Raw genomic sequence first — 7478 nt, forward strand, 5'->3', positions numbered from 1 at the left:
ATTTTGTCTACATAGTGCAGGTAAAATGAACATTTGCATCATTTTTTGCTAACGATAAAAATATGTGAAAATTTAGCTATTTCAGTCTGAATTCGTGTCGCTGCTATAGATAACATCCCTATTTTTGATGTTGTGCGGTAGAACTATACAAATCCATCGTTTTTCTATCTGAAACAAGATGATTTCCTTAAGGTGTTCATTTTACCACCCCTTCCCCTACGTGAAGAAACAAATGTAGCGTTTCTCCGTTCTGCGGCCAACAGCCACTCTCACCGGTCCGCAGTAGTCCACGCCGGTATGGCTGAACGGTGGTAGGTTCGGCGTGACACGTTATTCCGGAAGTGGAGCCATCATGGGGTATGTCGGGCGACACTTCTGCACCATACACCAGACACAGGCCTTCCCAATTTTCTTCATCTCCGTTCTTAGGTTTGCGCTGCTGAACCGCTGTCGGATCTCGTTTATGGCATTTTCCACGATTCGGTAAGCTTTGCACTTATTTGGAACCCAGCGCCACTCCATCTCGCCATCCTGTGAATTTCGCCGATCCTAAACGCCACGTACTGCTTGTATCGCCGGTGGTCGGAGTGGATCCACGACAGAACAGTCTTCGAGCCGGACCTCATGAAACGTTACTTCACTTCGAGGGAAAGAACGTCTACGACAAGGGTTCCCATCCGTTCTGATTTAGCAGGACATGTCCTGATTTTGAGATTCTTTAGAGGTGTCCTGATTTATTTTTCATATTTCAAGGTTTTTCCTGCTTTTTTCCTGCTTACCGAATACCATGGAATACTAAAGATCATTTGAATTTGTTTAAACTCAAACAACTATCAAATAAGAGTGCTTGCCCTAGCAATAAATAGTTCGGATTGTACTTAAGCAGTGAACTCCGTAGTTTACTTTCGGTATAAATCTAGTTTCAGTGAAACTTTCTCGCTGATTAAGAGAGCACTGCGGATATTGAATGAACTTGATTCTCAAAAGAGTAACTCATGAACGCATCAACAACTTGAAAGTTCAGAACAAGTTCGAATTGAACTTATTTTGTACTTGAAGGTAAACATCAAACTTAAACGAACTTTATATAAACTGTAAAGTCCGGTTAATTACTTAAAAATTAAGCTGATTAAGCCAAAATATGCCCTTTTATCCGAACTTTTGGTTGCTTGGGTGTACGATTGCTGTTTTCATTGAAGATGTTATCAAAAAGCACAATTGCCAATTTCAGTGCAGGTAATATTAATAGAAACTACTTTATTAGACTTTACCAACGGATACATGACCGCCTAACATCTCGCAATCCATATCATAGCTAATCAGCTTTCGAAGAGTTATCGAGAGATCCGTAATCATACGATTTTGCCAGTTTTCTCATTTTTTTGCAGGACCCTTAAAGATTTCTGTCGAGATTCTTAGCGTATTCTCGCGGGTTCTTAACGAAAACATAACTGAAGCTTCTTTGTAAAATTCCTGAAAGGTCCATAGTAGATTCTATACAAAAAAATGATTCGAGAAATCCTAGCGGCATTTGCTTGCATCTTCAATCAATCTCCGAAAAGATTACTGGGGATTCATAAGTTTTTCAGATTCTATGATATTTTTTTTTGCTATATGTACATAAATGTGATTCTTTTATTACATTCTTAGAAATTTCTTTGCGAGATCTTGATCCGACTTGCAGCAGCTTTCTTTAAAAGTACTGGTTGATTACTGGCGGGATTATTGCAGAATAACTTTGGCTATCTAAGTGGTTGCTTTATGACCCTTGGCAAATTCCATTACGTCCTTTCTGATCATGGATTCTTGGAGATATGCTGATATTTTGTGCGACAGTTTAACAAACAGGATTCCTGCTGTAGTTTTTCTGGCGTGTGTCTCCGAAAAAGTGATAGATTATTGTCTTAGCAAAGAGCTAGATGTGTTCAAGAATTTATACTCATACTCGTCCATCAGAAATTTCTAGAGATCTTCCGAGAAACCCGACAAACAAATTTAAGAACTAGAATTGCATTTCATAATACTAATATAGTTTAACTTTAATATGTCCCTTTCATATGCTTTTGTTTATAACAAAACAATCTTAAAAAAATATCCCTAATTTCGAATATTCCTAACGTTAATCAAACAGTGAATTATCTTGAATCACTCAAATTTGGATGGTCATTTCCTCTACATTACAACTCCTTAACAATAAAAATTGAAAAAAAAAACCTTTGAATTCACTGCTGTTGGACAAGAGTTATGTTTCAAATATGTGGCCAAAATTTATTTACAGAAAAGTTGTGTAATTCGCAAAATGTCCTGATTTTGAATCTCTAGGAAATGGTCACCCTATCGACGACAGAATTGGCCAATCGTGCTTCAAGGACTGCTGCCTGTAGCTCTAAGCGGGGGATTGATAGGTGATCTAGCGGGGCCACCTTTGACCTCGACATCACGAGGGAACAACGGCCCGTTTGTCAACTTGAAGCGGAAACGTGGAGCTGAAAGCTGTTTTAGTCTAGGGTACGCCGTCCCTGGAAGAAATAACGGGGAACGCGAACGCAATCGAACTCTGGGAATGTTCGGATCCAGTTGTTCTGCTTCTCTACGCAATTTTCGTCGATCGGCTGATCCCAGTCGCATCCGCTTCGGCACAGGTTTTGGCTCAGTGGCAAGATGCTGTAAAACGCAGCTCATCACGATCCTTTTTGTTGGCCGCTGCTCGCCGGAGAGGAAAGACTCCAGATCGTCTCTCAACTTAGTGGAGAATGAAAATTCGTCGCTTGCCGGGCTCCACACGATCCCCAATACGCGCTCGGTGCCGGACTCCTCATCTTTTCGTTCTCTCATCCATATCATAAACTCTTCGGAGTTGGAGACCCAGTTGCGGAGCTAAAAGCCGTGGACATGCCGAACTTCCTTCGCTCGCTTCACTGCTTGGTCGACCGTATCTACAGTATCGAAGTAGTCGTCTACGTAGTGTTTCTCGAAGATCGCCGTCGCTGCCTCCGGAAACTCCGTTGCATTCAAGTTCTTCACGTATTGTGCGGAACATGGCGAACATGTAGATCCGAACGTCTCCACGTCCATCACGAACACTTCCGGCTTTTCTGAAGGTTTGTTCTGGAATAGGAACCTCTGCGCTCGCTCATCTTCTTCTCGGATCCGCAGCTGATGGTACATCTCTTTTATGTTCGCATAAAATTCGACTGCTCGCTCTTGAAACTTGCATATCACTGCCAGCAGAGCAGTCAGCATGTCCGGATCCCTTTGCAACTTCAAGTTCAGTGAAACTACTTTTACTTCTGCTCTGGCGTCCCACATCAGACGAAGCTTCTTATTCCTCGGGTTGAATACATTGTTCAGCGGCACATAGCACACCTTATTGCAATCGAATGCCATCAGCTCCGACGATGTCACTTTGTGTGCGGACCCTTTCACCAGATAGTCGCCTACCATGGTGCGAACTTTGGCGTAAAGCTCGATATCTTTCCTCAGACGATTTTCTAGGCAGCTGCCTTCGGGTAGCTGTCGAGAAACTCGGCATCTTCTTCTTCCTACAGTCACCCCACAGTTATGGATAGCACACAGATATGGATCAGAGTTGGATTAAAATGGGAATATCTCATCAAATAGAGTTGCAATTACGCAGAACACATTTTCTATATGTTAACCATAAATCTGTACAGCATCGCAATCAATTATAATATGCTTAAGCTTATTTTTGCCGTTCGTAGGAAATAAAATGTCAACCGTATTTCCAAAAGCGTTGATTCATAACTGTGGGGCATTGAAAATCATACCACAGTTATGAATCAAAGATAAGACGATTCCGAAATAAACGCCAAAACGTATGCTTTCACTAGCACACCATTCGTTTACCTCGCAGATAAATTGCTGTTATAGTGTTTTGATCCATAATATGAGTCGATTTGATCCATAATAGGGATCCTCCTCTTCCACTGATCCACATCTGTGGGGTGGACATCGTTTGAAATTTCTATCGAAATCGACACTTTTTCGTAAATAATCGGGTATTTTGAGTTGTATTCTAAAAAACAACTATATTCTTCAGTGCCAGGGAGGTAATCTTGTTTTGCACTGCGTCACCATGTTTTTTAATCACATTTTGTTCTGAAAAATGCCCCTTAGTTGATCCATAACTGTGGGATGACTGTACAGCAATTCCGTTTTGGACCGGTCACCGCGCCGATTGTCTTCGTCGTCTTCTGCAATAGCTCTTTTGCTCTTCCGTCCTATTCCGACTCAGGGAGCAATGCCACGGAAATGCCAGACTCCTCTAGCGTGTAGTGGCTTTTGAGCAGGTCGTGAAGGTCCTGATGTGTATGGTGGGCGACTATTCCTCCTTCAACGCTACTAATGCCAGTTGGTCCGTAGACGGTCCAACCTAACTTCGACCTAACTGCTATTGGCTCCTCCGGTCGGCCAATACGTGATTCGAGCGACGCGTAGGGGGACTGGGGGTAGTTTTCCCACGTTAAGGAAAACAGCGATTTTAGATGTGAAAAACATTATTTTATGCTCTTTTTTAATTATGGCCGGATTAGCAAACATGTTTTCTTTCAAATAGTAGAAACAGCTATCCATTTTAGCTTTTCTGGGGTTTATAAATTAATTTTTAAAAAATGTTTGCTTAACTGCATATGTATTGTTTTGCGGGGTAAAATTCCCCGCTTCAGTCCAGCGTTAGCCGTTCTGTAAATACGCACACAATCATGCTTGTTTATAGGCTGCATACATCCGGGCGTTTGTTCAGATGTTATTGTTCAATAATAGTACACATGTTGATGCGAAAAATGTACATTTGTAAGGTTCCAATTTGTGCGTAGTTTGGCATTACGTTTGGTAGAATTTGGATTCAAACGGCTGTTTTGATGTTATGAAATAGGGGTGGGCGTTTTGCCCCCAGAGTTGATTAAAGTTTAGGTACTTCGATAAGCTTTTTGAAGACAAATTGAATATATTTTTGCATGTAATACAAACTATGACAGTGCACAAGTTGGCTCTCAGCGATAGTTTCAAAAATTTGGTGATTTATCGACCTAAAAAATGACCTTGAAAATCGCACAAAATTGCAAAGAAAACAGCGAAAAAAGTTTTTATACGTTTTTTTTTTGAGAAAAACACATAACAATATATTCATAGAAGCATTTTTATCCGTTTTCTATGATCTAAGGTGGAAAAAGCATTCTAAAGCACATCGTTCGTCCAAATCAAGGGTGGCGCGTTTTGCCCCCTATGGGCATATTACCCCCAGTTCCCCTACATATGAATATCTTTCAATCCGATGAGAATCTGTGGTGCCGCATGATGAAAATCTGCAATCGGTAGTCCCGACACAGCCTGTGTGTGGTGCGGAAGCTTTAATCTTGCCACCGTTCCTAATATAGAACCGCTGCGCGGATCCTCTTGCAGAGGTGAAAAGACTCACACATTGCGAGTCCTTCTCGAGCCGGGAAACTCCGGCGGTCCATGTCACTCGGAGTGGTGCGACAAGCCGCGTACTCCTAATCGGCTGATTAGCGCTTGTTCAAGTAGCGTGTACGATGATCCTTCATCCAGGAACGCAATCGTATTCACCGAAAACATTCCACAGTGTAACGTGACTGGCATCATGCGGAAAATGACAATGGACTTTGGTTACATTGCGTGGATGTTGCAGTCCAATCCGGCGGCTGGCCTGGTGAAATGAAGCAAAGGATTGTGGCGCTCCTTACATCCTACGACATTGCAGCCGAAACTGAGTTTACAGCCGGCCGTTCCGTAATACATACCACGCAATTGCTTTTTTTGAAGGTGTATGCCCCTCCTTAAGTCAATCAGTTTATCCAAGCAAAACCTACAGGGTGCAGCTGCAGGGCACGGGATTACCTCAGAAACCCCAAATTAAATTTACCACAGCAATTTTCCTGACGGCCCAGCTTAGCCCGAATTAATTATTCAGAGATGCTTGATGACATTTACAAATTCATGCCGGATATTTATACACAGCAGAAAAAATCTCCGCATCCTGGCTGCGTGTCAAGTGGTCGAGGGTGGTTTCCCAAATTAAACTGGAGGGGAAAGAGCAAGTATTCGGGTACCTTTATTACCAGCATATCCATAAAATATTTTCCATTTTTCATGTCATTTCTCCCTACGTTTTGTTGTAATGCGCCAGCTTTTATAATTCAGCCCAGTTGTTGAAAATGAATAAGTGAACAGAAAAACGGAAAATTTCGGCATGGCCACTTTTATCGCGTTCGGCCAAATTGTCGAGTAGGTTCTGGGCCTGAATGCTGAATGGATTGTAGCTCCTGTTCTTTCTTTTTTTTCCTCTCTTTCCAGTGGATGACCGTTAGAACACCAAAAACCACCGTTTCAGCAGTGCCGGTAGGTGGCAGGAATTATTCATGGCAATCTGAACCACTACCGTGAAGCGGGATCGCCACAATAAGCATCGTGCACAATCAGGGGGCCGATATGATGGCCATATTTTGTTGCCTCTTATCGAACGCAAGCAGCGCTCACCAATACTATTACGCTATAAGCAATGCAGCTGGTGTGAATGTGGGAAAATGAACCTAGGCACACAAAATCTACGCATATTGTTCGTTATTATTTCCACAGCGTAGCTCGCGGTTTAAAATAAAAGTAAGTTTCATATATACATATCATAAAAACCACAATGAAGTGTTGTTTCCTTCTTTCGGTGTCGATTCTCATAATCAGAAGAACAATTATCACGATGATAACATTTCGCATCACAAGTTTCCAACCAATATCGATGCGCGGGATAGATGGCTAAATGCCATTGCGAACGCGGATTAAACCACTGATAAGTAAACCGAAGACTTTCAATGCACATTCTCACATATCAGCTTTGCGCAGTTTTTGTCTTGTTTGGCGCATTTTGTACCATTTTCACTCATACGGAAGGTAAACATTCAACAAATACATGAGTGTGCGTGAGAATTTCAACTGGAGTATAAATTTATGCTCCCGATAAGAAGGCACAACAAGACCTGTCAAATACCATAGTGAAAAACTATGATGCCATCCCTCTGTGCACAATTCAGCGGACACGGGCACTATGGGCTATCAGGTGACCAAAAATCTAAAAAATGACGTACTGATATGTTTTCTTGTCCATAATTCTATAGTAAATGCTTCTATTTAAGATATTTCTGAAATACAAGAGCGAGATTTTCTTTAGTTTTGTTAATGCAATATAAAATTTTGAAGGAAAGTAAAGGATTCAACACAAAAATCAGATATTTACTGAATGAAATTCAATGCATTATTTTAATATTCTCACAGATCTTTATACACTGTTGAAAATCTTACTCAAAAAGTTATCTTAGAAAATAAAATAAAAAATGTACAAACGTGCGGTAAAACGTAAAGACTACATCGAAAAGATATATATGATTATTAAAAAAAAAACTTTGCATGTATCATAATTTTTTGTCCCTAGTTGTCCCGTACTGAAA

This window comes from Aedes aegypti, chromosome 3 (assembly GCF_002204515.2).
Source record: "Aedes aegypti strain LVP_AGWG chromosome 3, AaegL5.0 Primary Assembly, whole genome shotgun sequence".
NCBI classification, from domain to species: domain Eukaryota; kingdom Metazoa; phylum Arthropoda; class Insecta; order Diptera; family Culicidae; genus Aedes; species Aedes aegypti.